The following is a 24,287-nucleotide window of genomic DNA, read 5'->3' as shown; positions in this document are numbered from 1 at the left end:
GGAAGGGGGGAATGGAGGTGGTGGGCAGTGAGAGAGGGAGGGAAGTCCAATAACTGGAAAACATATAGGACTCAACGATGATGAGGGAGGAACCACTAAGAGGATCTGTAGGCAAAATTAAGAGGCAGGGAAAACCCATAACTTTTATGATCAAAGAGGAATCAGGGGTGGGCACAGTACCTGGCCTAATGGGAGGCCAGGTATATAGTTTCCCTAATACCCCCTTCAATCCGATCAGATACATTTTTATTCTATTCTTGCTGGCTCCAGACGAATTCATTTAGGCCAATAATTTCCTTTTAAGCACCAATTCGATGTCGTATTTCTTATTTTGTTTTTCATATCTTACCTCCAGGCTACTGTGAGAAGCAACGAAAGCCTGGGAAAGAGGATGGAAGGAAGTTGATGATGAATGTAAAGGAGACGAGAGCTACGAAAGAAAGTGATCTAAGATGGAAAATGGAAGGTTGGCTAAGAATGTGTCAGAGAAACAGGAATGAAAGAACATGAAGGAGACTGGGAATAAGGGAGATGAAGAGTTTGACAGAGACAGGTGGGATACGAAAGCAAGTAAATGAGATTGGAAAGAGTAATGGAAGAAAAATTGAGATGAGGAGTATGAAGGAATGGGAGGGAGGAAGGAAGAATGAAGGATAGTGAAGAAATTGAGAGAAGCAGGAAATGAAAGTAAAGGAGAATGGAAAGATTAATGGTTTGAGAAATGTGAGAGGCAGAATATGAAAGATTGTGAAGGGAGATAAAAGGGTGATTAAGAAAATGTAAGAGAGGCCAGATACGAAAAAGGATGGGAGGAATGATGATGGAGAATGTTAGAGTGAGGCAGGAAATAAAAAGTGAAAGAGATGGATGGAAGATGGGAAGGTGTGGGAATTAGAATATACAAGACTCTTGTGGAGAGTGGGAAAAGGAAAGAAGGTGAAGAAATGTTATAAAAGGGGAATATGAAAGACTGTGAAGCAAAATGAAAGGAGGGATGATGAAAAATGTAAGAGAGGCAGGATATGAAAAAATCTGAGGGTATTGCAAGAGGTGTGAGAGAGGTATGAAATGGAAATCGAAAGAGATGACACAGAAAGTTTGAGCAATATGAAATGAATGAAAGTGAAATAAGATACAGACAGGGATGATGTTAGAAACTGTAGCGGGTAGGAAATGAAGGAAAGTGAAGGAGGAAACAAGAATAAGTGATGAGAAGAGTGCATGAGGCAGGAAATGAAGGCAGGTGAAGGATGGGTGATGAAGGCAGTCAGAAGGAGGTGTGATGGGCTGACAGGACTGGAGACGAATGAGGGTGGGATAAGTGAAGGAGGCAGGATAGCAGGAAGAGATATAACTCATTCAGTACAGTGACTTTTTTATATTCTTTCTCTCGCAGACGATTTTATGTAATATACGGAACTTGTAGTAACGTTTGCTGATAGCTAGATAAAATGGAAAATATGTCATCATGTTAAAGATGAAAGTTTAGGGGAAGTTTTTGAAAGGATACAGCAGGGTAGAAAGGTTACTTGTTCACTGAAAGCAGTGATAAGGAATAGGGAAGTCAGCAAGGAATTTAAAAAAAAAAAGTCGCTGCATAAGAGCACTGTGATCATCTCTCTAACATACGGAAGTGAAAGTTGAACCCTGTTGCAAGGGCACGAATAGAGAGTGGGGGCAGTAGAAATGAGTTATCTGAGAGGAGCATGCGCAGTTACATGAATAGATAGACAGACAAATGGGAAAGTAAAGGAGCGTTGTGGTGCTGATGTGGATGTAATCGAAAATGGTAATAGGAATACTCTGGGATGGTTTGGCTGTGGGGAGAGGAAGGAAAATGGGGGAATAACTAGAAGAACGTATATTTCCGAGGTGGAGGGAGAGAGGAAGAGGGGTAAACCAAGGATGAGATGAAGGGGTGGCATGGAGAGATATGTGAGAGGGAGCTGTGAGTTGGAAGGAATGCCGACAAACGGCAAATGACAAGGCGACGTGTAGGCGATTTTTCTGTGGCTACTCCTTATGGAATTAAGGCGTCTGGCAGTCGACAGATAATGACAAGCAGAGTGAGAGACGGAAGGAGATACTCTATGAGTGTACCGAGATCGTATTGGAGAGTGAAACTTATGCACTCATTATCCCTCTCAGTCTAACTACCAACTTTTCGTTTCATTCTTGTATACCAATCGATTCTGTTTAAAATTAGGAGGGATCTCTTGTGAAGAAATTAATTAAGGATGAATTTACCTTTTCCAGATCGAGGAGTCTCCTGTAAGTAGAAAAAGTTGCCTGGAGGTAGCAAGAAAAAAAGTCAAGAAAGCGTCATCAGTTTAAAAGGATTAACCCTATTGCTCAGGTTGGTCCACTTTTTTGTGTTTTGTTTTCCGCAGATTAACCTAGGAAGATAGTTCAACTGAGAGGAAATTGTAGCAAATAAAGGCTTCAAAAATCACCGTAACTAAGCCCCTGTCTTGCATTGGTACATCTAGGATTTTTTTATTTATTTATTTATTTTTTTTTTTTTTAGGGGGGGCTAGGACCGTCAGAGGAAAATTCCTAGCGTTCGGAGGATTGGTAGTATATCGGAGTTTCCCTGTGAACCTGTGACCTGTTCGCAGGGGCACCTGCTTTTTCAGAAGTTTAAATATCACCGCTTTACATGAGCAAAATTATTTGAGTCCTTTTCTTTTAGTACCAACCACTGGCCAACCCATCTTAGCCCTTAAACTCGATGACGTAGTTTTCGTGTTAAGCCCTCCACAGACAACGATATTTAGCTTCGGAAAGACCCTTAGTATTGATGACTTTAGTGAAGGCTGTGTTTAATATTTCCACTCCGAAAAGCCTTCGAAGCTATTTTTAGTCGTCAGCAGGTACCAGAACTAAATAATATGTCCTCGAAGTGAAGGACTTAAGCCAGAGTGGGTAGGTGTTTCACACGTCTTCCTTGTGGAAGTCTGATCTTGAGGTGGCCCAGACATGGACTGTCCATAATCTCGTTTCCCAGTCCTCACATGTCGCTGTTTGTTCAAGATACCTCTGCAGTGACCGTCCAGGAAACTGACACACTTGAAAATATATGAAATATTTGCAGCTTCCTCTCTTCGGCAGTCCAAAAATTTTCTTACTCATGAATTGAGATGATGTTTTTCGTACAGGGAATCCTAAATGTGTGCTATGAAAATGTTAAAGAGTCTCATGGAATATCAGTACTTTGTTGGAGACAAACCTAACCATTTAGGACCGGATCCAGCACTTTGGAAAGGGAGGAGGGGAGTCGCTTTACCTAGCGACATTACCACGAGTTTGAATTCATGATGACACTTCACCGTATTGCTCAAAATTTATTACCGAAGCCCCCTTTTTGTTGAAATGAGTATGATTACATTTATGTCAGATACTTTGTGCATATATTCTGGTAAATAACATTGTTCTTACTCGTAATATAAGTAATCTCTGGTCCGCCAAAAATAGGTGGGGGGCGTGCGTCCCCCCCACGCCTGCCTCTAGTCCGTGTCTGACATTGCACTGGGAATAACAAAGGAGTTACCTCGATAATATTAAATGTGTTTTCGTGTTCAATAGATAATGTAAAGGTCTGAGTGGGATAATGATACCCATCCATGAAATGCTGTTTATTGTTAAGGTAAAATAGTTTCGAACCGACGAGGACCTTCTTCACGGGACGAAACAAACTGTACATGCACAATAAACAGCAGAAAGAAACACTAACGTGGAACTTAGTGTGTATTGACGTTTTGCATCACGGCTTCCTCAGAATACAACTATTGAATATACACCATATTTCCTGTATATACAGTAGAAGGTAGTAGGGGTGTGAGGGGGGGTAGAGGTACTGGTAGGGGGCGGTAGGAGGCAGGTAGAGTAAGGAAGGTGAGGACACAGGGGGAAAGGGATTATAGATCACGACACAAGAACGAGAAGAAAAGAGAAGAAACAAGGGACAGGTGAAATAGGAAGTCCTTTGGGAGAGGGAAGGAATGGTTCAAGTAAGGAAATTGAGGTCACGGGGGAAAGGGGATTGTGTGTGTGTGTGTGTGTGTGTGTGTGTGTGTGTGTGTGTGTGTGTGTGTGTGTGTGTGTGTATCTAGCATGTTCCACTCCCTCACATAAAGAGAAAATTGCAGGTACGTGAATACACCACACGAGTATCCATTAAAAATAATTCTTTCACCTGAACTTGCCCCAGTTTTTTCTTCATTTTGCAACTAAGCAAACGTAACTCAGTGGCAGAAAAAGACAGTACAAGGGCTCTACTTTCTCCTCATAACATTTCTACGTGACTAGCATCATTTTCTTATATTAATCTGTCGTTACTACTCAGCTTTAAAATTTGGGAGGTGGTAATTTTAGGTTAAGTTAAAATGAAGGGAACATACATACCTAAATTCAGTTCATCCCTAAAACCACGCAAACACTGACCATTTCCCATTATATAGTAACACAACAGCACGATAATAATTCTCCCATACTAGCCATAGAACAAGATCAAACACAAACACACCCACACACACACACACACAAACACCCAATCATAACCATCAAAGTCCCTGTGATCACACCTCCTGCCCTCATCCCACCAGAGGCCCCACAACAATACAATTACCCTCTCGGCCTCTTATATCAAAGTGGTGGGCACGGACGTCAGGACCAGCCCACAGGAGCACAGACATAGGGCCACGCTGATACAGTCCCATAGTAATACGCACCTACGTCGATAAGCACGGTAATATCACACACACACACACACACACACACACACACACACACACACACACACACACACACACACACACACACACACACACACACACACACACACACACACACACACACACACACACACACACACACACACACACACACACACACACACACACACACACACAGAGGTATTCACAAGCACAGCCTTTATTTTTTGACATTAAAACGAAGGGCCAAAAATCTGCAATCCCGTCACCTCCAAAGAAAGACAGATGAAAACCATACACGTTATTTAGCCATTTTCAGACTTTTGAGCAGATGGTACGGTGAGAACACGTACGAAAAGGGAAAGATAGATCGAGAAAGAGGTATACACTGACAATACCGATCATCTGTTGCATTAGAAGGCTCGACTGAAAGAGGTGAGAGCAGGTAATTAGATGCGTGATATCTGCCTTGGCAATGAAGGAACCATGTAGTCAAATTCAGAAGACCGGTATCCAGTGCAACAGTGACATTAATGGATAACTGTGGTGAAGACAGAGAAGCTGAAGGGAACCAATGAAAGAAGGAAAATTACCGTGAAAAACATTTTTTTTTTTTCATTCCACCCTGTTCCATATTCTGAACTTTTCTACACCTTAGCAGAATTCAAATGGAAAGGTTACTTAAATGAGAGCATGAGGGTAGGAAGTCGCCTGAGAAGAAAGACAAGAATCGCTGGGAAGTATGAGATCAGAGTGTCGGGCTGTTGTGTGCTTCTAAAGATAATTCAGGGCTACACATGGCGTACCCGTGACACTGAAGTCGTCTCTAGAAACAGAAAAAAGCTCGCCACTCCAGCGGAATTATATGTATCACTTGTAGATGCGATATAACAGGGTGGTTCACATGTAATGATCCACTTCCACTCCGCCGGGCGACTTCTCGTGTCAGTCAGCGTTATCAGTGTCTATCTTGCATCATATACTATTAGCTAATGGCACTACCACACCTGCGCGCACAGCAACAGACTAAGACATTTCCAAAACGCATGATACCGCTAAGCGAGAGTCTAGTGGAGCTCTGTTTATGGACCATCCATTGTAACACCGTAATATCGACAACGTAACTCAAGACAGTAAAATTCCATGTGTGTACTTCTCTTGTAAGAAGATTAAACGATTAAAGCACCCAAATAACAAGGGCAGTCATAAACCAGCCACCAGTGACGTTAATTGATAAAACTGCAGAACATAGCTTTGGAGATAGTGAAACAACGGTATTTGATGTTAACTGCCTTCATAAATGCATCGAGGGGAGAAAGGTGCAACAGGTGAAGAGGAAGGAGGGCGGTGAAGCACACGTACTTAACAGACATGACGGCATTATCACTCTCTGAGAAAAGATTAAGCATACGTGCAGTTTAGTAGATTATTGACTGAGAGACTAAGAAGAAATATGTTTTAAGTTGAGAAGACTTACTGAGATTCTAATGCACTAAAGCACACCTGTTCACTCATACACATTATCCCCAAATGCTCATCCCTCACCTCCCACTCACGCACTCCACTCTCATATGTACATCATCACCTTTCAGCTTCACATCATTATTATTATACACACCGTCACCTCTCATTACACTCTCCCATATGCATACCCTCACCCTTCACTCACTCTCTCACTCACACCGTCACCTCTCACATACTCTCATACACACACCCGCACCTCTCACTCACACACCTATATACATATCCTCACCCCTCACCTCTCACACACTTTCATATACACACTGGCACCTTTCACTAACTCACTCTAATATACATAACCTCCCTTCTCTCTCTCTCTCTCTCTCCCACTCTATCTGTGTGTGTGCGTGTGTGTGTGTTTTACTTCTCCATTCACTTACTGTAGTTCTCCATGTAAATCGTCTTTATCTCCTTCTATCTTCCTTCGTCTTCTTTCCCCAAGTTTCTCAGTTCCTCTTCTTCCTTCCTTCCCTAACTTCCCAGCCCCTCTCTCCCACTCACATTCTTTAATCTTCCACTTTTCCCTTCTGCATCAAGTCTTGCCCATCTTTTCGTCTTCTTCCTCCTCTTGAAACTAGCTAGAAACCGTCTCATGGTCGGAAAAACTCTAGTATGCCATTCCAGTTAGTGCCAAATGATTCAGTTCAGCTAAGAGTGAGTAAAAGAGTCCGGTAGTGAAAATGCTGGTATCATTTGCCCTCACTTGATGGGGACAACTTTCTCCTTCTCCCCTCTTTCCATTTCTCCCTTCTTTCCCCTTCTTCCTTTCTCCTCCCTTTTTCCCTTTCTCCCATCTATTTTCTTCTCCCTCCTTTTCCCTTCTCCCTCCTTTCCCCTCCTCCCTCCTTTCCCCTTCCTCCTTCATTCTCCTCTTCCTGCATTTCCTCCTCTGCTTCCATACTCCTTTTTCCTCCTTTTCCTCTTCTGCCCCCCTTCTTTCTCCTCATTATTTCACTCCCTTACCCCGTCCCCAGTCATGTCTTAGACCTCCCAGTGACCCCTCCCGCTCCACATTCTCTCATTCCATCTCTTCCCTTTGTTCATCAGATGCCCTCCTTTGCCGTTCCAAAGTCCCTTTCTGGCCTCTCAATACACCAGTGTTTTCCCTTCGCCCTGCCAATCCCCTTCCTAGCCACTCAGTGCCCCTGTCTGATCTCCCAGTACCTCCTCTGCCCTTTCAAGCTCATATTCTGTCCTTCCAATGCACTTATTTCTTTCGCTCAGCCCTCCCAATCCTCCCTCCTCCCAGTGTACCTCTCTGACCTCTCAATGCCCCCATCTGCTCCATCTTACTCTCCTGCCCCTCTAGTGCCTTCCTCTCTGCCACTTTCTCTGCTCTCATTGCCTCTTCCAATGACCCTCTGGCCCTTTCAATGTCCTTCGCTCTCCTCTGTGCCCCTCTCCGCTCCCCCTATGGCCTTGTGCGCGGTCGTGTTCATTATCGAAGTTGAGAGAGTCCCGCTTGGCTTCATTAAGAACTAATTGACCTCTTGTCCGCTATCGTCACAGCTACTAGGTCCTCCCTCTCCCTTCCTCACATTCACATACTTGTACTATATTGTTTAATTTATATATTTATTTTTTGATTGTCTCACTATAATATTTTTCAAAGCATCATCTGTCTTTAACTGATACATATTTTTTCTTCTCTCACAACTACTTGTTTCTCCTTCCCTCTCCACCTCTCAATATCACGTATTAATTCTTCGTTATTTGATCTATTTACCTATTTGTTACCATTGCAACCTGACATTTCTCCGCAAATTATTTTCAATATTACTAGGTCTTCCCTCTCTGGCTATAATTTTCACCTATTTATTTTATTTTCAACTTAACATCAACTTCTAACAAACAAATGAAAACTTCTCTATAAATTATCGTAGGCCTACTTTTCTATCATTACTTTTCAATCTTAAGTAGGTCATTTATTCTCACAGCTGCTGAGTCCTGCCTCTCTCCTTCGCTGTTATTCACGTACTTATTATTCATTACTTCTTTAAGCATCAGATCAAAGCAATAACCATAAAAATATCATGCGCCATTCACAGTTGTAGGGTGTTCCTCTCAGTTATTTTAATTTTACCTAGTTTTCTGCATTATTTCAGCTGCCTACCTACTGTTAACCGTGACATCTTTAAATTTTCCATAAACTGTCGTACTTTCTGGCTTACATTTTGCTTTTTTGCATTACACATTCTCATACCTGGATTTCTTTCTCTTACTAATTAGGTGAGGATTATTGTAGTTAGTAAGGACTCGACGCAAGCTTCTTTTTATGGTCAGGGATAAAAGTTTGCCCAAGATTTCACCTCTTCTGCCTCTCACTTTTCTCTGCTGGCTAATATTTCTGAGCAGGGAGGGGCTTAGTTTGTTCCTCCACCCATAGATACTTCTCTCGTATATGATGCATTAGGGAGGAATGTGGTAGACAAGTTCTAAATGTTAAGTAGACGCAGCGGAAGAATAGATGAACTTTGGTCCTTGAGTCTACCTTAGTTTAAATTCATTCACTTTTACATGCTCCACACTTTCGTTTTTTCAGGCTTATTAAACACAGCTCAGTGGCAGAAATAGATAATGGTGTAGCTCTGCATTGTTTCATAGAACTTCGTGATAAGCACCATATTCTAGAGTCAAGCTGCTGTTACAACTCATGATTCAGGATGGAGATATGGCAATTTTAGGCCAAGTTAAAGTGAAACAGGACAACATGTGAGACCCACCGCCACTGACCACACCTTCAGCATTTACCATACATTAATTTGGGTCTCTCATAAGTTCCAAGATCCTAAAGTTCCAACCAATTCCCAGATAGCGAAAATCAATTGCCGGTATGTGCTGGGAGGGAGAGTAATTCAAGCTGCAAACACTTTTAATGGTTTGACATTGGGTAAAAAGGCAAATGGTTACGTCAAATGCCTTAACCCCTTCACTCCAGTAGCTTGATATTCTAGTTTAATTTTACTGCCCTAGACAGTTTTATACAACGTTCAAAGGAACTATAGTAGAGGTGGTATTAACAAAGGCTAAAACTAGCCTCCTCTAGTTCTAAAAATATATCATAAACCTGAGGAAATCTCCAAAAAGTAGCAAGGATATGTTAAGAGATAGGTCATCGAATTTGAGGGAGTAAAACGGGGATGAGCCACATCAATTGGTCATTTTGTTCTTAATTTTTTTGTCTTATGTTATCTACAAAGTGAATCCTCCTTAGTCTGCACCACGACATTTTTTCTTTTTATGAGACTTCCACCAGACGAATTTTTGCAACTTTGGAAGAGGTGTGTACTAGTGTAATGGTTAATGAAGGCTGTATCTAACACCTGTACTTTGAAAAGCCTTCCTAACCTGAATAATGATGATAATCATTAAAAAAAAAAAAAGAGAGACAGCAACAATAGACTTGATGAAGAAGAAGAAGAATATATACCTCATCAGATTCAAGTACTTTCAAAGGAATCACCATAATATTTTAAACCGAACATGTAACCCTGATTATCTTTACAAATTTTCAAACTTTCAGTTATTCTTTTGTTCTTGTAGCCGAAGTTCTGTAATAACACCATCCATATAATTACAGAGTTAATGTTTTGGAACTGAAGAGAATACAAATGATTATTCTTAACCTGTTCGTTACTATGACGTATCTGCCGCACCCACAGGGGCAGCCAAATCCAGTGTGTGTGTCCCTAACAGTATTCCTCACTCACTCACTCACTTACAGAATACTGTTAATTTTTTAGGGAAAAAAATCCTCCAGGTTGCAACCGTAGAATTTTAAGAGCATTGCACTTATGGTGAGTGAGCAAAAGTATTTTTTTTTTCTTTCTTTTTAATGTGTCCAACTTTGGATGTAAGCTTCACGGTCTGCTCCCAAGGCCCAGTAGTCCTCCAACATACCATACACCTCTGCATGTCGCCACTTCGGCGTTAACATCCACCGTCCATACTGAATACATGCTAGGGCTGTCTCATACAGGGCTGGCGTATTGGTATTAGCGGGGGTATTTTTACATGTCGGCGGGACTTCTTGTAGATCAGTAAAGTATGTTTTTTATGAAATTAAAATCCTTAACCTGCTCCTGCCCCAGACGGGATTTGAACCTGGGTCCATTAAGACTGCAGGGTATTGGTTAAAACAGGCGTCTTGCAATGATTACGAATTATTTTCAACTTAATACTCAAACTCCCTTCATAACTGATATACCTTTACGTTTGGAATCCAGGTTTCAAAATACAGCACACTCTCTGCTTGGCTGCACCGAAAAGAGTGGTGGCGAAAAGAGTGTCTCTGGGACGAGGGGGAAAGGAAATGTGATCAGTCAGGAGGGTGAGAGTCGTGGCCGGGAGGGGAGAGAGAAGATTTTATCAGAAGTGTGGGAAAGGAGGCAGGTCCAAACCTCATCAGTATCGTGACGTGTTTTACTAATTTAACTATCCCTCTTTACTCCACCTTAGCCTTAAACTACATTCTCTCTGTCTTGAATGACGAGTTGTAACAGGAGATTAATACTGGAGAGTGATCAAAGTCACGAAGTTCTATGAAAAGGATGTAGTGCCACAGCATTATCTTATTCTGTCACAGACCTACGAAAAATATGCTGCAATGGAACAACAATCTGAACCAAGTAAAGGTAGAAGCAGATTCTCTTCAGCTTTAGGGAGACCTCTCGTAGTGAAGGGGTAAATTAAGGTTATAATTATCTCACTTCTCCATTTCGAAAAGTCTCTTCAAGCCTAAAAAAAAAAAAGAAAGGCACGAATAAAGTAAAAATTGAGGCATAGGAATGATGAAGCTAAAGGAGATAAACAAATGAAGAAAAGTAGATTTGGACCTTATACTGACTTACCATCCTCCAACTGCCTACTCTCTCAGTTTCTCCAGGGAAGGTAAAATGGATGAGGAGTAACACAGGAAAGAGTTGAGTTTTCCCCGTGTTTTCTTCCCATCTATTTTACTCACTTGTCTCTTTGGTTCTACACTGACTGACTGACAATCCAACCTATGTCCTGTAACCCAAGAAACCGTCGGATGGTAAACGTACAACAAAATAAACTTATGGTGGTCTAGTGGGTTAAGGCGCTACAACGGGATGAGGTCCGTATGGATTTACATTCAAAGGATAGATGGGTTTCATTGCTCACATAATGCCGCTCAGAGACGAGTGAGGCTGGTCACCTTCACCTTAAACATAGGGACTAGGTAGCCTAATCCCGAGCCCCTACGTTCCTTGTGAGGCAAAAAGAGATTGGTTATAGATAGATAGATAGATAGATAGACATTCCGATAGATAGAAAGATAGATAGATATGCAAATAGGTAGTCAGTATGGGTCAGTCACATTCAAGAAAGTTGCGGGTAAAGTGCCGTCAAGCAATTCAATCACTTTCATCACTGCTTTCTCCCATCACCTCAGGCTACCTTTTCATTTGCACATCTCCGCTATAACGCTCTGTCTCATTCTCTAACTTCTCTTTCTCTCATCATTACAAGCTACCTTCCTCTTTGTAAACTTAAACTTTAACCTTCCAACTCATTCTTTGACTACTTTTCTTTCTCCTCTCACTTCAAGCAGCATTGCCATTTGTATACCTCGGTTTAACTTTCTAATCTTTCATAGACCTCCTGACTTTTACTCTCGCTGTCTGCTTTTCAAACACAAATATTGCTCCCAGTTGTATCTTGCTCCCCAAAGCAAACCCTTCAGCTCCAAATAAAGGAACCTCTTTATCATTATTTTTTATCTTCATACTTTCAGCCACTTAATTATCTCTCATTCCGTCTCTCATATTTTCTTTACAGTTTTTATTCCTCTCTCGCTAATTTTATAAATGAATTTCCTTGTGCCCTCACTCTTCATTTTCTGTTCCTACGCAGATTTGCTTCCTTTCTCCATCTTTTCTTCCTTCCTTTCCTCCTTTCTTTACTCCTTCCTTTCTTCCTTCCTCTGTTCCCTCCGTCCTTCATTCTTTCCTTTCTTCCTTCTTCCCTTCCATCCTTCCTTCTTTCCCTTCTTCATTCCTTCCTGTATTCCATCTTTTCTTCTTTTTTTCCTTCCTTTGTTTCCTTTCGTCCTTCCTTCTTTCTTTCCTTCTTTCCTTTCTTTCGTTCCTTCCTTCCTACTTTCCTTCTTTTCTTCCTTCCTTTCCGGCCTTCTCGTAATCACAAGTGGAAGTGAAGCCCTCCAAGTGAATCGCGACTGCCTTCCTAATCTCCCTCTGTCTTCCATTTCTTTTGAACTTCCATCCTTCCATTCCTCTTACTTCCTTATCCTTACTACGCTCCGTTTATTTTATCTCTGACCCTCTTTTGCCTTCAGATTCGTCTTTGTTCTCTCTCTCTCTCTCTCTCTCTCTCTCTCACACACACACACACACACACACACACACACACACACACACACACACACACACACACACACACACACACATTTTTCATCCTTAACTTCCTGCGAGAATGTCCGGCACCCATCAATGTCCGGCATCCATATCTCTGCAAAATGGGGACAAGAAATGCCACTTATCTTCTAGCAACTCCTTGATGCATCGGTGGAATCAGCCATCACGACAGACGACACAGTTTCAGCTTAAGCCCCTAAACTTGGATACTTTTGGTCATATGCTTAGCCTCTTCACTTCTATTGGGTATTATTCATTTTATTCAGGATACCACAGCACAGTTTTATTCATCACAGTAAAGAAGTCTAGCTGTGAAGAGATTAATTAAGGCTATATCTAACCCCTCCAATTCATAATATGTCTATAGTTAAATAAAACCGTATGGAAACAGCAGGAAATAAATAAAAAATAAACCACCTCACCTGATGCGAGGGTGATAAATTGAATTATGATGAGGGAAGCAAGGCCAAAAGATCTGATAATGCCGATGGAAAGCCAGTAAATAATATAAACTGGTATACGCCTTGAGGAAATGAAAATCTCTTAACACTGTGTCTTTTACAGTAACTTCTGGAAATATCACGTGTCCTTGTTTCATGGCGAATTATCCATTATATATATATTCGACTATTTACGGTGATCATAATGTCTTCAGAATTGCTCTTTGCCAATGATTCTCTCTGTCTGTCTGTCTGTCTGTCTGTCTGTCTCTCTCTCTCTCTTTCTCTCTCTCTCTCTCTCTCTCTCTCTCTCTCTCTCTCTCTCTCTCTCTCTCTCCCTCCACCATTAATAATACACCTGCCAGTCTGATTTCACACCTCAGGAACCTTCATTTTTCACCCTCTACTTCACACCCGATCCATTTTCTCTTGTTTTCTTTCACTCCCATTCTCGTTAATCCTCTCTCTCTCTCTCTCTCTCTCTCTCTCTCTCTCTCTCTCTCTCTCTCTTAATTACGGCCCCGATTCATATTGAGGAAGGCTTCAATCAGTCTTCAGTAACGGAACTTTTGCCATCAATGAAAGTTGGTGTGGGAAAACTTATTTATTGTTCTCCTCGCTCACAGCAGGAGAGAGAGAGAGAGAGAGAGAGAGAGAGAGAGAGAGACAGACAGACAGAGACAGAGACAGACAGATAGACAAGCAAACAGACAGGCAGATAGGCAGAAAGAGACAGAAAGAAATACAGTTACACAGAGTTACACAGATACACAGACATCATGATCCGAAGGACGTGATCAGGGGTTAATAGTATCAAAAAGACAAACATTCATTACAGAAGCACAAGAAAAGGAGAGAGAGAGAGAGAGAGAGAGAGAGAGGCGGTGAAGCAGGGCCGGGAAGGAAAAAGGATTAAGGGTAATAGCCAAAGTTCGAGAAGCGAAATTGTTAGGCTGGTAAAAGAAGATTAAACAATCTGATAAAATAACTGATAATAAATGGCTGTGCACAGGGTAAAGAGAATGAAGTGAAGAGGAAAAAAAGGACGGATAATCTGGAATAACAAAATATATGTAACAACAGAAGACGTGAAAATACAAGAGAGAGAGAGAGAGAGAGAGAGAGAGAGAGAGAGGGAGGGAGGGAGCGGGGGGGGGGGATTCAGTGAGTAGAGAGGGGGTACCACTAAAGGCAATCAAACTCAGATGAGGGAGGAGTGTAGGCGGAGATTTTTATGAAGGGAAATAATATAGGAAAACAGGTTAAAGACGGCGGATGTGGAGAGAATCAGGGGAGGAGTGAAAATGGAGATGATGAGGGTATGATGAGCAGGAAGTTTGAGGTAATGCGATGGAGGAGAGTGGAAGATGGACGGAGTGTGGAAAAAAAAAATGGAAAATGAGATTTGAATTCGTAAAACACACACACACACACACACACACACACACACACACACACACACACACACACACACACACACACACACACACACACACACACATGGAGTTAATGGCTGAATCATTGTGTAAAAGCAATTAGAAACTAACAAAGTTCTCTTCACTGCAGAATCTCACATCATAATCATATTTTCCCTTTCCCATTGAAAAAAAAAAAATCCTTGGTGACAAAATTTCACACTAATCCCTCATCCATTAACTCTTGGCTGTGGTAAATATAGGAACCTCTGTGAGTGGGCTACGATTTCTTGATATAAGTATTCTGAAATGAAACAGCTAATCCCACAGAGTCCCCTTCAAAATATAGGGACCCTAGGCTAGGCTACCGTATTCCAGGATAGTTAGGGGTACGTGACCAGGCTACGTCGTCTGGTGGCACTGCAGGATCAAAAAGAATCCATTTAACTCGTACGATCCTATATAAGGCCGTCAATCCAAGTGGGACGTTTTAACTATAGATCAGAAGGCGTCCACGGATATGTATATTAATGTAGATATTTTTCAGCTTAATGTGACAAATCTCTCAAACCTCGTGTCAAAATGCACAATACAAGCTTTCCAAAGTTAAAATATTGTATGCAGCAGCTGACACAAATGAGAGATGCATAAAAATCAGGGAGGCAACGTTTTATGAGTGCCAGTTTGTTCAGGGATTGAAAAATATTGCGTCTGTGTATAGTCGTGCACGGAATATATGAATGTATATTTAAGTCCTCTCTCTCTCTCTCTCTCTCTCTCTCTCTCTCTCTCTCTCTCTCTCTCTCTCTCTCTTTCTCTCTCTCTCTCCTATATCTGTGGCGTGTGACCATAGCACCCGTAGTATTATCCATGAATTTCAAATGTACAGCGTTTATCATATATATTACATTACCATACATGCCTTTTCTTCTGGACTCCCTGCTGTCACTGAGATTCTTCCCCCTACTCTACCCTCCCCCGCCAGTCCTTTCGTCTCTTGCTCACAGATTTCTAGAGTGTAGACAATATGAACATTTTTTTTTCTAGGAAAGTGTAGATTAGGTTCGGTTAGGTTGTTAAAGTTAGTTGAGGTAAGATCTGTGTGTTAGAGTTAATTTAGGTTACCTTTATTAGGATTTACCTTTGGTTAAGATAGATTTAGATTGGGTTAGATTAGGTTATGTTAGGCTATACTTTGTTCATTTGTACGAGGCGTAAAACTGCTATCTATCCGTTTTGAATGCACGGCTATGATGGGATATTAACACTAGAGAGAGATGCTAGCCACGAAAAAATGATAGGGAAATGCACAGCCACAGTACTGTCTTACTCTGCCACTGGGACACATGAAACAAGCTGCAAAGGGACGAAAATCTCTGCCTTGTTAACATCAGCGAAGTATAGTCTGCTTGAAATATGTTATCAGCCAAGTAAAGATAAGTCATGTTTATTTTCTTAGGTTTGAGTCGGTTAAACTAGACGTGTGATCAAACTGGATAAAAAAAGAAAAAAAAAAATGGGTTGGCCTTGTTGTTGACCTGTAACCTATGAGTTTTTTGGGCAAAAATTTAGGCATTTGTTCCTCTGATAGTCTTCATCCATAATGTTAAATCTGGTGTTTTTCCATTGAGTAGTTTTTTTTTTTTTTTTTTTTTTAACAGACAGACGGAAAGACAACCAGAAGGACAGGTGGACCCAAATGGGCACAGACACATAACCCCCTCGTGCTTTCGTGCGCGGGTGTAAAAAAAAAAAGTCATTTATACTACGGGTAAAGTTAGCTTTTCTCAGGTTGAAAAAGAGTGGTTGACGGTTCTAAGACTGATAGAGGTATATACCAGGAAGAACTTAAACCCTCAGAGTACGTAAAACCACTTCCAGGGCGGGGTAAAATCGATTTATTGTAGGTAGACATAGGAGAATAAAAAAAAGATATCTGGCATGCTCAAAGAATAAAATCAAATACGAAGTTTAAAGGTGAACTACGGGTGTGATTAGCGGTATGAATTTCAGTAATTTCTGTCCTCTCTTTACTCTTGCACATTTTCTGCTTAGCATATAGTCTTCATTTTGGTTCTAGCATTCTTTCCTTCCCTCATATTCTTTCCCTCCCTCCCCTCCAAGGTCCTTCTCTATCTCATGCTCTCCAGTTTTCTCTTCGCCCTTACGCAATATATTTTTGAAGTGTATGCCTTTTCCTTATTACATTCTTCTCTTTTTTGGTGTAGTCTCCCCTTCCTTTTCTTCAAGGTCCTTCATAGCCTCCCCGTCGTCTTCAGCTGTCTCTTTACCTTTACACATTTTCATCTTTAAGTGACTGCAATTATTTCCTTTTTGTGTTGTCCTTTCCTTCGAGTTCTTTCCATTCTCACAACAATTTACTTTTCTTCCACGTCTGCAACACAAGCCATTCTGTTTATCTCAAACCATCTGCTGTTATCCTCTTCCATATTCTCTGCCTTCCTTCATATTCTCTGCCTTCCTTCCCTCTCCTTTACCTCCCCGTCTGCAGCATAACTCACTCTCTTTCTTAATATTCATTGGACAGCTGGGTGGTGTGCAAGGAACTCAAGGTCGCCCTAATATACCCAGGCCACCCACTCCCACACACCCCACACGCACCCCGCCTCAAGCACACGCATCCTACACCCCTTACATTCGCTCTTTTCTGTTCACACTCCTTCACCTACCCTCATATCACCAGCGCCTTCCCACTTCTACTCACTCGCATTCTTCACACACACACACACACACACACACACACACACACACACATATTCTCTTTCTACACGCTCATACTCACGCAGACCTCACACCTACCTTCTCCTCCTATTCACATACCCCACACCCATCATCTTCCACCATCTGCCACAAGCCTTACACCCACCTCCTCTTCCCACACATCATCCCACCCATCCTCTTCTCCACCCATTTCACACATCTTACAAGCACCCTTTTCCACCACATGCCACCAACTCACTCCCACCACCCACACACCCTCACAACCATCATCTAATGCTACACACTACCACCGCCCACACACACCACACCCACATCAGCTCTCATCCATCCCACACCCATCCTCATCCTATTCATACACAACCTCTACAACTCCCAATATCCACAACCACACACACCCCACATACACTCTCTCCCTTCCTACCACACGCCCTCCTACCCAGCTATATACACCCACACACTCCCCACGTCCACACGGAGACAAAGCGTGGGCGGAGTGGGTGGAGAGTGGGTGGGAAGGAGGAATAAAAGGTTTGGAGCGAATTATGATGGCAAAAAGTGAGAGGCCGGTGAATGGGAATGAGATGGAGGAAATCAGAAAAAAAGAGGGAAGATGTGTGGAATCAGGGAGAAGATGAAATATTAAAGAGCAGGAGTAATTTAAGGACAGAGAGAGAGGGAGAGAGAGAGAGAGAGAGAGAGAGAGAGAGAGAGAGAGAGAGAGAGAGAGAGAGAGAGAGAGAACAAACAACCTCGAGAGAAGAGTACCAAGTTGACACAGTTCATATTGTGTGGGGGGGAAAATAAACAGACTTTTTGGATTGTCTGCTATTCCGACATGAGAGAGAGAGAGAGAGAGAGAGAGAGAGAGAGAGAGAGAGAGAGAGAGAGAGAGATGGGAGTCAGAGGAGGAAGGAGGGAAGAGGGAAAGAGGGAATTATCCTGTCTCATCCTTTCTATTCGTTTTATCCTTCATTCCCTCTCTTTCCGTCCTTCATTCATTCATTCTCCCAGTCTACTCTTTTCCTAATCCCTTTTCTCTTCCTTCCTCTCCTAATTTCATCACATCGGTTTCCTTCCATTCATCCTGTCCAGTTTTCTTCGTTTTTCCTTTCTGCGTGTTATAAATCCAATTTTTCTCCGTTCATTTTTTCTTTCCATTTTTCTCATCCTTTCTTTCATATATTACTATTTTTCCCAGTCTCCTTTTCCCTCTTTTCTCTCTTTTTCTTACCTTCTTGTAGTTCTTATTCCTTTTTCTTCATCTTCTCTTTGTTTCTTCTTCTCTGTGCCTCCCCTCGGTATTTCATCTTTTTCTTCCTTTTCTTTTCTTTCCTTCTTTCTTTTAATTTTCATTCCTTTCTCCTCATACCTTTTTTTTTTCTTTTTACATATGTATCTTCATTATTGCCTTCTTTCTCTTCCTTTCTTTCTTCCTTCCTTCCTTCCTTTTTAATTACACCCGCGCACATTATAGAGGGAGTAGCTTAGCATTTAATTCAGTGTGTGTGTGTGTGTGTGTGTGTGTGTGTGTGATTCAAGAAGATTTGATCGGAATATAACCAAACTTAGTGGAAGTGTTCAGGGTCAGCCAAGAGGAAAAAACGCTGCTTTTTTAGAACAACAGGTCACTGGCAAGGTCAAAGTTCTACTCGTGTGTGTTTCTGCTTGTGAAGATAATAGCTAAGCGAGTTTTATCTATTATGCATCAAACTTGGTGGAGAAGTTGAAGGTCAGTCGATAGTTGATCAATTGGTTTTACGAACAATAGACCAAAGACCAAGGTCACATGGAAAAATCAACATATAGTTTATATCTGACAGACCAAAAACTCTGTGCAAGGGTTCAGAGTAAAAGTAAATATGAAGAGATTCAGTTTCAAAGACAATCAGTCAAAGCTCAAAGGTAAGATTAGAGTTCAAGGTTACATGGCAAGGTCAGCCTCTATAGCTTTGTCTCGATCTAAATCAGACATGATGGAATGGTTAATGGTAAGGCAAGGACAAAGGACTCCATTAGAGAAAGATCAATCAAATGTCAAGGTCATAAAACAGAGTTCGAACCTGTTTCCGTGTGTGAACAAAATGACCAAAACAGCCTTAATGTGACTGGAAGGTTTGAGGGTTCGCCAAGGAGTTGATCTGTTGTTTCCAGAAAAATAGGCCAATGATCAAGGCCACATAGCAAGACCAACGTGCATTTGTTTTTTCCGATTTAAATAAGTGTTGGGTTTAAAATTAGGAAAAAATGAAATTTTGAGAATAATCAGTCGAAGATTAGATCACAGAGAAAGATATTCAGTTTTGCTTAGATTTATGCCAAACTGAAGGGAAGGACTGATGATCGGTCAGGTACAGAGTGATCATATCTGGAGAACACTAGGCCAAAGGTCAAGGTGTTGGGGCAGGTCAACTCAAACAGTTCTGGTTAGATTTGAACCAGACTTGGTGGAATGGTTAAATATCAAACGAGAATGAAGGAAATCGACGTTGAGAATAATCGGTTGAAGGCAAAGTTCACAGGACGAAACAAATGCTTGACCCTCAGACCAGTTGTATTGCCTGGATGCTATGATCTCTGACTGTTCCTTCTTTTTAGTGTTTATCTCTTATTACGGCTCAAAATTCAGAAGGGAGGGAGGATAATTGTAGACTAAGTTAGCAAGAACAAAACCTAGAACAACAGCGGGAATTAAGTATTTCTCACGGTTGTATATTATCTCTAGAGGCAAAGCAGAGTGACAGACATTTTTCCTACATGGGAAAAAAGCACTATAGGAGAGGAGTATGAGGCAGGGAGACGGGGAAGAGAATGAAAAATACTTGTAAAATTTATGTAGACCTGAGGGACAACGAGTCAAAAGTGATAGAAAATAGAAATATTAATCCAAGAGTAGCGGAGAAATGGTGAACAAAAGTAAATAAATGGAAGTTATAATGAGAAAAGATTAAGTGGGGAGAAACTCAGGAATAAAAGAAATTATTAGTTTCCGGACACAATGGAAGGAAGTAGTAATGTGAAAGAAGGTGGTTTTCAAGTCGCTAGAACAGTAATCTGCTGTTCGAAAGGTTGTTATGGTAGCTCGATGTGGCGAGTACCAGTCCGATAACCTGATTTTTACCAAAAGGAGGCTACTTAAGTCCCGCAAGGCCCACCCACATGTTATAAGAAACACCCCCGATAAAGTCATGAATGAGACCACCCTAGCATGTATTTAGTATGGACAGTGAGTACTGGCGTCAAAATGAAGATATGTGAAGATGTGTGACATGGAGGAGGATTGCTGGGTCTCAGGGAACAGACTATAAAGTATATGCATAAAGTCGGATACACGAATAAAAAAAAGTTTCAGGTAACAAAACGAAAGAGAATATGGGGAATTTACTAGCCACTGGTATTATATAGAAAAACATAAACGATGAAGGGTAAAGGATAAAGATGACAGGCGGTATAAGGGATCAAGCGTGAGCGGTGTTGTGTTCAGTGATGCACAGACGTATACGTTATTGGCCGAGTGATGCCTGAATCATGCATGAGGCAGCTGAAACCAGGAGTATGATCTACAGTATATCGTTTCATATTTCCCTCGAACACTGAAGGTGGAAGGGTTTACATTTTTGGATGTCTGTCTGCCTGTCATTCTGCTTACCAAGTTGCAGAAACAAAAGCTAAAAGGAAGATCGTCCAGCTTTCAGTTAGATATCAAACTTCGGTGGGGCAACTACCATGTGCAACAGTTGACCGACATTTCCCTGCCAGCATATTTACGAGTATTTCTCATTCTTCCCCAAACGTCAGAAAGTATTCTTCCTTATACTTATCTGTTGTGTAATTCATGGTTTATTCCTTATTTAACTTTTTTATGTGGCATTTTACATTACAACAGTCGTAAAGGAGAAGTCGGCGAACTTTTGATTATGACAGTACGTCAAACGACAATGTCATAAAACAAAAATCCGCTATATATATATATATATATATATATATATATATATATATATATATATATATATATATATATTGCTACCTCGACAATTTTATCATACGTAAGACCTCTTGTATTGATGAATTTAAGTAAGGCTATGATTCACCAGTTCAGTTCGACAAGCATCTCGACAACAGAATAAAATGGTTAAGAGGCAGCAAGAATAGTCTATGAAAAATGTCATCGGAATGAAAAGAATCTCTCAATCCCAGCTCAGGGATGCGTGGCTGAGGACCATTCTGGTTGCAAATTAATACATTTAATTTCTCTGTAAAGTTATGACATATTTTTGCGTTTTTTTTTTTCTTTTTTAGCAAGATTAATTTTGGAACCATAATGCAACTTCAGAATAAGTCGTTGTAAGTAAAACAGAAGGTCTAATTATTCATAACCTGGTATCATTGTACCTCTAAGAGACTCTACCATTTTCAACAAGCAGACGATGGTGTGTCTCTTACCACTGCCTAGAGTTGTGCTGCCTTTGACTTTATACATTAGGGTAACCTCTTCACTTTCATGATGTATTTAATTATTTATTTAGTCATCCGGAGGAATATATATTTTTACTGCAGGAGAGCGCCTGGTGACAAAGAGTTTAATTTAGAGGGTTAGATGCTGAATGAATAAATGAATGAATGAATGAATGAATGAATGAATTTACAGTACTCGTATATCACCCCTACTGTTTGAAAAGTAGATCCTGAGAGAGATACTATCGTTTTCGGATAGCAATATTACAGTGAAAAATACGTCACCTTGCTTCTGAAATTAATGTTGTCCCACCCTGAATCCGATGACCTATCTTGTAATTCGTTTTTTACCTCTCCGGACGATTATATTCCAGAAAAATTTATGCTCTCTCTCTCTCTCTCTCTCTCTTTCGACGATTATGTTCAACTTTGGAAGAACTTTTAACGCTGAATAGGTTAATGAAGGAAAAGTCTAACCTCTCGTGTTAAAAAAAAAAAAAAAAAGGATATCCGAATCTGAATAAAGTCATATGTTGATCACACGAACAAAATATACGTCCTCGGGCTGAAGTGATTGATCATTTTGACTCCCCATGATTTTTATTTTTATTTTATTTTCAATTTTTTTTTTCTTTTGACGGCGTAGGGGAAGTTTGGGAAGGCGATATCTCTGACAGGGGATGCTCTTAAGTTTCTGATGGATCCTGACGGTCATTTATATCATGCTGAGAGAAGTACTTGATAAACAGGTGGGATTATTTTTGCTTGTATGATTCTATGGGAAAAAATAATGATAACAAAAATAATAATAATAATAATAATAATAATAAAAATAATAGTGACAATGTCTGAGAACAGAGAGCAGTGTCCTAAATAAGATCACATGAAAATAAAAACATGCCTGATATTTAAATATTGAAAAGAGAGCGACACAAAAAATTCCACATTTCAACATTAAAAAGCTCATTTATAGTTTTGTTTCTAGCACTTCCGATGAATTCATTAAAGGGAACAATGGTGCCAAAGCAACATCATATATATATCATTCCAGCCAACGGGAAAAAATGAAGTGGCATAATTGATGGCAAAATGATGTAGCGTTGATGACACAATGAGCGGCGCGTGTGTGGATGACGTGTGGGAGTGACGTGGGGGGCTGAAATGTGGGAAGTGACTTGTGGGGAGGGTGAAGTGTGGGGGTGATGTGTGGGGGTGACGTGTAGGGAGTGGCGTGTGGATGAGATGTGTGGGGAACGAGTACTGGCAGGAACAAAAATTTGCCCACTGTTCTATGGCAACTTCTCTTCTTAACTGTCTGCTTGCATCCCTCCTCTATTTCAGCGGCAGCGTAGCACCGTCTGGCAGCAAACTCATTCTCTTTTCTCTCCACCTCTCTCTAATGCAAGAGTTAACCGATACTCCCAGTCCTTCATGTATGCAACAGGTCAACTCTGGAACTGTCCTTCTTAGTCATTATTTCCTTGTCTCTAGCCTTGTAAACTCAGTGTGTCCAGGCATCTCGAAATGGATGGATCCTGAATTTTGCTCTCTTTTGTTTTTTCTTGAAAGGAACAATTATTGCAGGTTTCTTGTCTTTGGTTCCTCCTTCCTTGTACAGAAAAAAAAAAGTCCTCTCCACATGATGTCCGCCACATTCCTCCCTGACGCATCATATCAGAATCATTTATGGGCAGAGAAACATACTTGGCCTCTCTCAGCGTGGGAATATTAGCCAACAATGAAAGTGAGAATTAGATGAAGTGAAATGTAGAACGAACTTGTTTGTCCCGACTGAACAAATCCCGTCTCTATCCTCTTCAAAGTGGCAACGTATTTAAAACTTTCCTGTTGCTATTTCTAGACGATTTTAGCCATCTTAGGAGAGACAGTTAAAACCTGAAAAATTAGATACATCCTACATTAATTCCTTAACTACCAGGGCGATCTATATTTAGTCAAATTGCCAGGTACAATAGTAGCAAGAATAAACTAGAACAATAAGCTGACAAAATGAACTGCCTATCAATAAACTAGAACAATTCGTCACCGGACTGAAGCGCCCATCAGTAAGGACATCAGCACTCTCATACAGCACGCCAGTAGAGACAATCACTGACTGTTTGATTATTAGTATATTTTGATCAGAATAGCAGCACCTCATAAGATAGATGTACAGTGAGAATAAGAACATGATGAAAAATTTGAGTAGGTGAAAATCCTTGCAATAAATGGTTGCTACAATAACCCAAATTTCTCTTTTAAAATTCGACGGTTAAAAGAAATCCGTATCGATGAAAATCCTTTAAAGAAAAACTGTAACCTACCGAAAATTATAAAACATCAGATAATTCTCCTTTTAGCAACCAATTTTGACGATGACGATAAGGATGTTTGATGCTGCTGAAGCGTGATATGAACGTTCCCCCCTCCTCTGTACCCCATACCTATTCCCTTATCTTTAAGACCCCTACCCATTCGCCACTATCTTCTCCCCGTCTGTCTGTTCCTCATCTACATCCCTCTCTATTCCTCTCTATCTCTCATAATCATACCAACTGCCCATTTCCCCATTTATCTCTCATACTCATACCTTATACCCCATCTATC

The sequence above is a fragment of the Coenobita brevimanus genome, chromosome 78 (assembly GCF_032717465.1).
Source record: "Coenobita brevimanus isolate Jiangsu-jjx chromosome 78, ASM3271746v2, whole genome shotgun sequence".
Lineage (NCBI taxonomy): Eukaryota > Metazoa > Arthropoda > Malacostraca > Decapoda > Coenobitidae > Coenobita > Coenobita brevimanus.
The sequence above is the reverse complement of the archived record's forward strand: the minus strand, read 5'-3'. Positions refer to the sequence as shown.